An 11,605-nucleotide genomic window follows, 5' to 3' on the forward strand; every position below is an offset into this window, starting at 1 on the left:
GTTAAAGTCTCAGCCCCTATTTCTAGCTTATATTTAGTATCTTCAGAAAAATCAGTTTGCCCAATAGATTATAATTTTACTTTTTTTAATTGAGTACAAGAAGTAAAGATTATGAAGTAAAGCATTAGTCTCTAACCTAGACAAGGAAGCCCAATCAGTCTATTTCAGAGGGATCCCATTACTCAAATGAGTTATTTGTATTTTAAATCCTTAAAGTTTGGTTCATGTTTTGCTCATAATTTGATTTTAAAATTAGCTGTAAGAAGGTTGCAGATAATCTGTCTTCCTTATATTCTATAGCAGAATAATAGAATCATTAATATTTGATAGCTAATAATACCACACTATTAATGTGAGCTAAGATTATTAGAAACATAATACTGTTTTTGAGGCAGTCTGTTTTCCATGAGAACACATGCATTGTCTTTTCGTCTTTGTGCTTTTAGTGCATTACTCAATGCAATAAATAGTACCATAATCTCAAGGCTTGTTGTAATACCCTTTGTGGATATTCAAATACTTGTTGGTTAGATTTGCTATTTACCTGTATTGGTAAATATTATCTATATTGGAGCTCGCACAGTGTTTGCCTATACCTCACAAAGCCCTGTGTTCAATTCTCAACACCACCCAGAACTAAGCATAGTGGTGCATGCCTGTAGTCCCAGCACACAGGAGGGTCAAAAGCCAGAGTTATTCCAGGCTACATAGTCCATGGCCAGTATGGGATGTGTGAAACCTTGTCTTCAAAAATTGTTTTTCTTAATAATGAAATGACCTATTTTGCCAGCTCTCATAGGATCTGGAAAAGAAAAAAGCAAGGGTTTAAAACTACTGTTAGAAGAAATAAAAGACTACTTTTAGAACTTCTATTAGAAGCATAAAACCAAAATTGTATATGAGTTAATAAAATTTTGCATGAATTATGAATGTGTGCCAGATAAGTTATTCTCAATCCACAGCACATCCTTCCTTGCTCCTGTAACAGGAACTCAGACTCTGCATGCCATATTTCTTTCATATTTCATTTCCCAGCTGTCTTTGTTTTGAAAACACAAAGTGTCACTAGAGGTGTGGGAAGTGCAGTGTCAGAAACAGATGAACACTGTTGGTCTTTCCTTGGGGTCACATTTATTGAAGAATAATAAATTGAGAAAGCATGGCAGTTTCATTGACAGCAATTTGCACAAATACCCCAGCTATCCTGGATCCATTACCCTTTGAAAACAGAGATCGTTCTCAGAAATCAAATGTAAAAGACTGAAGAAATCATCCCACCCTTACCTCAAACTGTCTGTGGTAGCGTTAAGGAAGCCGTCTATGCTGCAGATAACAGCTCTATACTTGGTTTCCCCATTCTTTTTGTCATGTTTGCTATCCGAAACTAAATCACATGGTATAAAACTCCCAGCTCTGAAAATTTACAGAAGCCAGGTTTGTTCATGGGATTTCTCTGAAGACTGACTCCCCCACATCACTTGGCATTTCTTTCATGGCTATCTATCTCTGCCTTCCTATGCTGACTCTTGGTGAATGAAGTGCCTCTCCAGGTTTTAAAGCGTAGCCTTTCTCTTTAAGGCTCGGTCGCTGGTTTTGACACATTGTTTCTTTTTGATTGCTTTCCCAGCTGAAGGTCAGATCATGGTCTTAAAGTCTTGTCTTCTAAAAAAAAAAAAAAAAAAACTCACTTCTGAAGGGTAATTATGAATCTTCCCCATTCAGAAACAAGCCAATGCTATTTATTTTATTGAACATTCTCACATCATACATTAACTATTACGCAGTAAATATATCTCTATATTGAACAGAGATATTGCAGAATGGCTTTAAATAAAGGCAAAGAAGGTCCAAAAAGCCAAAGTTAAGACAATGAAGAAAGTGGAGCATGAAAAAAGCTACAGCAGCAGCAGCGAGTCAGGCCACAGGAGAGCACAGGTTTGAAAGCAAAGCTGAGTCCAGCTGCAAAGGCAAAAGAACAGGAGTGGGTCCAGATGAAGGGACGGGCAGACAGACGGACACCAGGTCCAGATAAGCAAACAGGACAGCAGTCAGCAATTTAGCACACTGTTTCAACAGCAGGGATGGAGACAACCTGAAGCCCCCAGAACAGTTCTCTGCCTATCTGTCAAGTGACAGAACAGAGCTATCACCACAGTGATATAGGTGTTTGGCTCTTTATGAGGCTCAGGTGAGAGTTGCTCCATTTCCTTAGTCTGGCATGGTTAATAAAGTTCTTGGTCACGGATTCCTGGTAACAGTTTTAACACCCCCATGTGCCCTCAGAAGCCTCCATTCACTCCAATAAATGCATAGGCTGAACTCCTTTCCCAGGAATGGCATTCATCAGTCTGCCATGTGTGTGGTTCAGGATAGTTGATGGCCGTTCATGTGTCCACCCAACTGCAGTTATCTTCCATCTTCAAAATGGTGTCAAAAGCACTTGTAAAATGGAGTCTCCTGGGGCAATGCATGGCTTGAAAAATCACTGCTTTTAACAATCTGGAGTGACTGAGACTAGGGCACAGCCTGATCTCAACAACAGATTATTTAGGGGCTGGAGAAATGGCTCAGTGGTTAAGAGCATTTGTTCTAGCAGAGGACCTGGGTTCAATTCCCAGCACCCATAAAGGTGGTTCACGACTATTCATAACCCTGGTTCCAAGGGATCTAACAGTGCACATGATACACATACATACATGCAAGCAGGCAAAAAAGTCATATATATATAAGGCAAATAAACTTAAAAAGATTATTTATACACAGTTTCTATATTACATGGTTTCATTTTCTATAAATTAGGAGCATCTGTCCTGAAGCAAGAAGCCTAGGTACTCATCTTCCCAAACTCGTGTAATTGTTTCACAGGACTAGAAAATGGAATTCCCCACCACCTCAGCCAAGGGTATCTAGCAGTCATGGATAGCCCCCAGAAAAACACAAGTATTACATGTGAACAGTGAATGCAAGCTCAACAGTGACTATACTCTTCACTGAATTGCACTGATGAGGTCTAGATGAGCTATAAGTTTATGTGCAGATAGAATTGGTACTGTTGTGGTTATTTATATAAGAAACGGCTCTCATCTCAAAGGGAATGAGATCATTTATTCTGGAAGCAAAGAAGAGTAACCATGGCAAAGGAACACAGATTTAGGTTACTCCAAATTCTGTGTTCTAATATGGCAACAGTTTCATGAAGTTTTTATAGAGACAGAACAAAAAAGTCATAAATCTGAACACTTTGAATATATTGTAAACACCAAGTAGGCAGGTTTCAGAAGTGAGGAAACCTCTGCTGTGGACCTGATGTTACCTAATAACACCTTAGCTTTGTGTTGGTAGAACCTAGTGGTCACCTACGTCCTTTGAATAATGGGGGTGATCCATTTAGACAGGGATATCTCTCTCTCCCCCCCCCTCCTCTCCCGCTCCCACTCTCTCTCTCTCTCTCTCTCTCTCTCTTTCTCTGTGTGTGTCCTAGAGAGTTGTTTTTTTTTTTAAGGTCAAATCTGAAGAATTAGCAGTTCCTCACTTTGAGGGAATAATTAATGGAAAAATTCATCTGTGGACATAGCTTAGGGATAAGCACTTGCCTAGCATAGAGGAAAACCTGAGGCCAAGCCCCTAATACCCCAAAACTGTTTTTAGAAAGAAAATAAATCAAAGGAAAATAAACCAGAAGGAAGGTCAGAACTGGGTCAACAAGGTGTATGCCCAAATGGATGAACAGGTAGATGCTGACACCCACTGAGGAAGCTAAATCAACAGCAGGGAATGGAGCTGAGGTTTCAGGATCAGCTGGCGGTTCCCAGTCTATTAGTCTTTCACACGCATGCACGTACGCATGCTTTCTCACACAAACCAGGTATCACCAACCAGGTATCAGATGACAAGTCAAGATGGGCCCATTGCCATCCTGGTGCTAGATGGAGGTCCAAGTGAGGGAATCCCACCTTTTCCGAGGTCTGGTGTGTCTGGTAAGTTACTTGGTTTCTCTGGTGTGGTTTTAATGCATCCATGTGCCTGCAGTCTCTGTTTATCCCAACACATTTATAAGGTAGTTCCCTTTCTACTCCTAGGGATAGGTCATGTATCAGTCTGTGCCCCATGGGTGGGCCAGAAGGGATGGTGGTGTTTACAGGCTCACCCTGGAGCAATGGTCCTTCACCTTTAAAATGTAATCAAAAGCTGCTTGTAAAAGGGAGTCTTTCAGAATAAAGCATAGCCTGAAACACAAACATGTAGTAACTTAGAGCAGGCCTCATCCCGCTCTCAACAAAGAGAAAAGACAAAAATAAGATCCCTGATTCTGGGGTCTGGGATATGGATTCTATCCTGTTGAATGGCGAAAAGGCCGGTAGTCCTGGACCAAACTGTGAGACACATAAAGAAGCTTGCTGGTACAAACACATAGCTCCCACTGTGGTTTTCTGAAGAAATTTTCTTTTGAGAAAAGAGAATTCATTCTGGAGCCAAATTAAGAGATGATGGCCTGTCGACACAGACTCGGGTTATCTGAGCAGCATGTTCCAATATGGCAACAAGTTCATGACCTTTTTATACTTAGAGAATGAAAGCCAATCATAAATCAAGACACTTTCAACATAGTGGTAGAAACACCAGGTAGGCAAGCTACAGCAAAGCCAGGAAGTCTCTATTGCAGCTTCCAGGTACTATCTGATGACATATTTGGCTTCTGGGAGGATGGGAGATAAAGTCGACTAAGTTACTATATCCCACATGATAGTCATAAGAGTGTTATGTCAGATGCGCCTGAGTGACCAGTGGTGATGAATGTAGCCTTGGATAATTTGTTTCTGTCTGCAACATTCCAGCTCTGCGCAGTCAGGAAGCTCTTGTTTGTCAGTCAGTCCAGTCTTACAGAATCTATAACACAGATATATCTTTTGTTCCCTTCTAAGTTCCTGTAACACTCCTACAACCTCAAGAGCTAATAATTAACCCTGTTTTAATATGTTCACTGGAGTGGCACTGCAGACTAGCTGCTTTTCAACACAGCTATCAAATGCAAAATAAAAACTTTCTCTGGTTTAGATACACTTGGGAAGTAAGATTAAAATGGTTATACTGCACTGTCACGTGAACCTACAATCACAGTCCCTCCTTATTTCCTGAATGTAAGAGAGGGAGGCTGCTTCCTTTCACCCTGGTAGATTGAGTTCTGGGTCTGAGGCTTAAATTAACATAAACAGGAGAAAAACAATTTCTCTTAAATGCATGTATATCAGAGTTCCAATAAAACGTGAGACTCAAGAGAGTGGTCTGACAATTGTCACGAATCAGCCTGCATTACAGGAAGGACAGCGTTTGGGGCCTTTTGCAGAGGGATGGAGGAGAACAGAAGGGTCACAAGCAACTGCACAATGACTAACCCTACCCAGTCCTGCAACAAAGTTCTGAGACTCTCCTAACAGAAGTTGACTCCAGACGTTGCTTTTTCCTAGCATGGGTAGCTTGACTGGTGGAATCTTTAGAAATGTAACCTTGCTTTACCAAAGGACATCATACTTGAAGCTCTTGAGATCAAGAGCTGGTTCTCAACTTCTTTTTAACCCTAAATAATATGCCGAACAGCATATTTTGTGGTCAGCTTCTGAACACCTTTCTATGTACACATTATATGTACACTTATTATATGTACACTTTCTATGTACACTTATATGTACACACTTTCATTTGGATATTTGAATATTTTTCCTGGAGAGTAGAAATATCAGAAGAAATCATACAACTTTTAAAGAAGACAACATTTTCTTAAAGGAAGAAAAGTGATTTGTTAAAATTCTCCAGATAAGGTTTGCTTTGCCTGACTTTTTATTTATTAAAAATGGACTTTGCATTTCAACTATTAAATCCTTGGGGATTAAGACAAGTTTAAATGAGAGAGAAGCTTATGTAAATATGCCACCTTTAGGTTGGAAATGAGGACAATTTTCTGTTCTGCTCAGATATCAATGTCCTGTTGAGAGGAAGATTCCTCAAAATGCTGAAGCCAGCGATCAGAATAAAAACTCAGCCAGCATGGAGTGGAGGGGAAATGCAGGACGGCTTTATGTGAACACTTTGTTTCCTGGGGATACTGTATCTTTGAACTTAATAGCTTAAGGGTTGGGGGATGCAATCTACAACTCACATAAATGGGCTGTATTGTGTTCTCCCAATGCAGACAATACAGTTGAGCACGGTCACAGGTTATTAAGAATTTAACTGCCCAGATGTTAGGCCTTTTCCAGTCTTTCTGAATCTATTTACTGCCATTGTCAGACGTTGATTATCTTCTGTCTCCATCTCTTAGATGATGATCACAAGACACTGAAACAGTTTTTCATTCAATACCTTTGAGGTCTAGTTGGCACAATTCCATATTCCCTTGGCTCGCTTTGAAGCATGAGTACTGTGGCCCTTTCAAAATGTGCTACCCTTGAATTTTTATTTAAAATAGAGACAATTGTTTGTTTTAAATTGACTGTAAGTCTTTTGGTATATGTGCCTATTTTATCCTGACCGATGTTAAAATGTAAAATTAAGCACAACCGCTATCCAGTTACCCAGAATGCATCACTTTACTCTCTGAACCTTTCATTTTGTGATACTGCTCCCTTCCCCCGACTCATGTTAGTCAGCAGGCCATTTTAAAAGGAAAAGCAGCCCCAACAATAATGGCTAGAGAAGATGTTTAAGCTTGTATCAGTATGCTGGATCATGGGTAACTGAGATAATACGAGAAAATTACTCGATCAGCATCCTTTTAACAGATCCTAATAGAGGGACTTTCGAGGCTTGGTCTCCTCCTCCCCTTCCTTCTCAGCTATCCATCACACCCCCATGCTTCATAAACCAGCTGCCATCATCTTTACAAAGCTCAATCCTGCTCAATGGGAGGAAAACTCCCATGGGACCCTCTGGCGCATGTAATTGACCTACCCCTGGTCACATGCTGCTGTGTGGTAATACCCCTACTCTGAAGCTAACTGCTGGTGTTATGTCTTCCATGGTCTATGTCATACTTACTAAATTGTGATCAGCAGATCAGTCAGGTCTACAGATCGTGGACTCTCAGTGCCTAGCATAATGCTTTATATCTGACAAGGTTTCAGTAGTTATTATTGATTTTATTTGAAAAGCATGAAAGTCCAGAGATAGTCAAATAGTACATTTTCTGACTATTTCCAAAATAAAGACTTCCTTCTGTTGGCTTTAATGAGCTGATTTTGTTTTCTACAATGCTAATCTCAAAGTCTGGAACTTTTTCTCAGGTTTTCAACAGCAGTCCAGGCAAACGCCCTTTAGTTCAAAGTACAATGCTCATTTATCTTCCAACTTTTCTCAAGACTGTCACAACCTGAAGTTACAATAGTCAAAGTTTAACTGGTGATCTTTACTTTCTGGCCAGTGATTCAGCTAGAAAAACACAAACTTTTAAGAAATATTGAAAATCATGACTGAGGCTGTACACTCTGAAGTAGGACAGAGTATCTACTAAGCCATGACATAACAAAGAGTGCGACGTTTATTCTCTCCCAGGAGAAAAAAAATGTTATTTTCATCTTTTAACTTTCAAAACAAAATTGCACATAATTATATTTAGTAAGAGATTATGATATTGAAAATTACACCAAAATCTAATGTGATATTTTAGCTCTTGTTCCTATAACAAATAGCTGAGATGATACACTGTATTGAAAGTTGATTTTGGCTCACAGGTGAAGAGTGTTTAAAATCCATGATTGGTTGGTGCCATTACTCTAGGCTATCATATACACATATATAGAAACACATAAATACACACACATATGTAAATAATAACTCTTTAAAAAGTAAAGTACAGGGCTGGAGAGATGGCTCAGGAGTTAAGAGCATTTATTCATGTAGAGAACCCTGGTTCAATGCCCAGCACTCACATAGCAGCTCACAACTGTTTATAACTCCAGTTCCAAGGAATCTGATGACCTCTTCTTACCTTCAAGGGCACCAGGCATGCACATGGTACACAAACATACATGCAAGCAGACACTCAAATATATAAAGTGAAATAAATAAATCTTTTAAAGTTTTAACAACAACAATAACAAAAAAGTACCCTTATCAGTTTGGGACCACAGGAAATGAGCAAGCATGGCACCAGCAAAGGGGCATGATCATTTTTTTTTTTTGATAAATAACTACAAAAACAGATGGTTGTGAAATGTTAGAACAAAATACAAAAATAATTATTTCAACAGAGAGTCAGAAATCATAAGAAAGAAAACAATAGAAATTTCTGTTCTTGAACCCATTTATGTGATGTGTTATATTTATTGGTGTTGGTTTTTAACCATGTACATTCCTGGAATTAGACCAATCTGATCATGATAAAGCCTCTTTTCTTAAGTTATCTTGAATCGGGTTTGCAAGTATTTTATTGAGAAATTTACATCTATTTTCACTAAGGAACTTGTATATTTCAGTGAGTTGTTACACATTTGGTCATGTGGCTATATCCCCAATCATGACTCATCACCTCCTGACCTTCTCAGTCAGTTTCATCAGCCATCAACATAATATCTGTCCTTATAGTTTATCCATTCCAGAATTTTGTGTGAATGGCATTAAAAATATTGCCTTTCAGAATCTGGCTCCTTTCATCAGCAAAATGTTCTTGAGGTTCATCCACTGCACAGCATCATTGTAAATATTTCATTTATTTTTAATTGTTGAAGTTTGCTTTAAATCCTCAGAAATAAACCTAAGGCCATAGGAATGAAACATTTTAATGAACAGTAGCAGGAAAGACTGTTCCCTGCTTGAGTTAGGATTCCATCAATTACAATTAAAGACCACATTTTTTTTCTCTGCAGTGTGATAACAAGGCTTACTCTACGGTCAGCTAAAAGTCCCAAGTAATTTTTACAGATTGCGGCTTGGAAGTTGCAAGAGTCCAGTTGATGTTTAGAATTCGAGTACAGTACTTTTCCTTAACCTATGCTTTATAAAACATAAAATTCACTATCATGGGGTATTTGATTCAGTATATTAATAAGGCTGTAAAGTTATGATCATTATCTAATTCTAGAACATTCTGTCTCTTGTTTTCTCTATCCTTTACTAATTTTCTTTATTTCTGAATTTGCTTATTCTGGATTTTACATTTCAATATCAACACCAGTATTTTATCTTTTTGCCTGCTTTCTTTCATGTTTCTAAGGTTCGCACATGTTGTAATGTATGACAGTATTTCTCCATTTGTTGTAGCTAAATAATGTTCTAGTATATGCATATTCCATATTCTATTTCTTGACTAGGTCTTTTACATAGTTTATATGTTGTGAATAGTATGGACATGAGGATCTACCTGCAAGCTTTTTAAAAAGTATATGCTTTCAACTATATTGGACACAGAGAGAGAGATTGTTGGGTCATAAAACAACTTCATGTTTAATTTTTTGAGGAATTGCTAAAAATTTCTGAGATATACTTACCATAAACCCCTTGTGATTTTTCTTGTTCATCAAATATTATTACTTTTAAAAAAGGGTGATTCTAACTGTTTCCCAGGAAATGTGAGGTTTGAGAGAGAGCTAAGCTGACCCATAGTTTTGGGGTTTGAAGCAAAAGATAAGCAGAAACGGGGTTCAAGGAGAACTTGGTTTAAAAAAAATCAAAGATCAGAGCAGATAAAGAAAGAGATAAATGAAGATTTTGGTGTAGGAGTTCCAGGCTAAGTCTGAGACAAAGGGGCACTGACTGGGGTCAAGAATGAGAACCAAAGGAAACAAGAATAAAAACTAGGAGGTGTGATCCAGAGGGACTCCCTTAAACAGGGGTATGGGTTGCCAAGACTCTGCCAGATGCCATGGCTTCGTCTATGGGTCTGGAGTGACATAGTGCAATAACTAGTGGGTATGTTATCTTCCATATCTTTGTTACTATGGGGTGGAGTTTCTACCATCTGCCCAGGGACACAGTATTCAGTCTTCATCTTGAGTCAATGCCCCTGAAAGGCATGCCCAAACACAAATGCTGAGTTTATGATTTAGTCGATCTATGATGGTGCTCTTGCATCAAGGGGTTTCTGTCATCCTTTAGACCTTTCCTATCTCAGTGAATGTAATACTGAAGTTAGTCAGTGTCTATATCTTTATCTTAATGACTATCAGGTCCTCCTCCTACTCATCGGAAGAAAACCAGGGTACACATGGAGAAGGTACAAGCTCAGTGACTGATGTTCTGAGTGAATGTAGGAGGAAGGTAAATGAAACCATTTGGATTGATATTTTCACTTCTTGGCAAGTCTAAGGGCTTCATAGAAGTCTTTCCTGAAACCATCATTTTTCTTAAGAGTTGTCACAAAGCTGGAGAGAGAAGAACAGGAACACAGGTCACAGGAACTCAGAGGTTCAGTGCAGTGGGTCTGTCAAAGTCCAAGGTGGAAAGATCAGCAACAGTCCTGCATTGTTGGTAGGAAGTGGAGCAACCAGTGCTTCTCCATTAGCTTTCTAGTTCTGTTACCACATGAGCTGAAAGACAAGCATGGAGACCTGGCAGGAGCTCAGTGATGTGGGCATACAAGACTTTAGAATTTGTCTCCCTCCAACATCTAGAGACAAAGTTGCAATCATCATCACACACAAACCACTTGGGGGTGACAGGACAACAGTATGGACCCTGGCTTGCTTTCTGACCATCTGGAGCAAAGCCACCCTGCTATTCTGGACTGTTTGCCCTCCTGACTGTTGACAGAGACAAATTCAATTCTTACTTTTAAATCTCTTAATTATAGCAACTTAGTCTGTCCTTATGTCCTTATGTGTGTGTTAAGAATATAACCATAAATATTGAGGATGGAAGAAATGAAATCATGAAAACAGAGGTAGTGCGTGGTAACTGACAAGCAGGGGACAGAAAGTCACCCTAGGCGAGAGATGTCAGAAAAGGTTTCTCTTTTAATCAGATTGCCAAAAAACACTTCTCTCTCTTTCTCTCTCTCTCTCTCTCTCTCTCTCTCTCTCTCTCTCTCTCTCTCCTCTCTGTGTGTGTGTGTGTGTGTGTGTGTGTGTGTGTGTGTGTGTTTACATAGAGAGACTTATTTTAAGAAATTGGCTCATGCAGTGTGGAGGCTGGCAAGTCTGAAGTTGGGCAAGAAAGGCTGGAAACTCAGGCAGGAGCTAATACTGCAGGCCTGTGGCAAAATCTCACCAACAACTTCAATTTTTGCTCTGAATTTGATGAGCGTTCCTGGCATTATCAAGGGTAAATGTAAAGTCTTAATGTGTTAGCCACAACTACAAAATAACTACAGCAACATCTGGATTTAATGTTTAATTAAAAAGTCAAGCACCACAACTTAGCATAGTTGACATATAGAACTGACAATCACAGTCTCTTATAGGAAGTGGTATTTAATTTAGCTTGAAGAATGGATAAGATTGCAGTATACACGTGGCTCCTATCAGACTGATTTTCACACACTTATTATTAGGCCATGTGTTCTTGAAGTTATAACTTTCCTCACAGATATAAACTGCCTAATTTAAGTCTTGGCTCCATATGGAGGAAAAGAGATAGTTTAAACCCACAGTCTGGTTCAGTCAGTGGAATCAATGCT

The sequence above is a fragment of the Grammomys surdaster genome, unplaced genomic scaffold (genome assembly GCF_004785775.1).
Source record: "Grammomys surdaster isolate TR1022 unplaced genomic scaffold, NIH_TR_1.0 67, whole genome shotgun sequence".
NCBI classification, from domain to species: Eukaryota; Metazoa; Chordata; class Mammalia; order Rodentia; family Muridae; genus Grammomys; species Grammomys surdaster.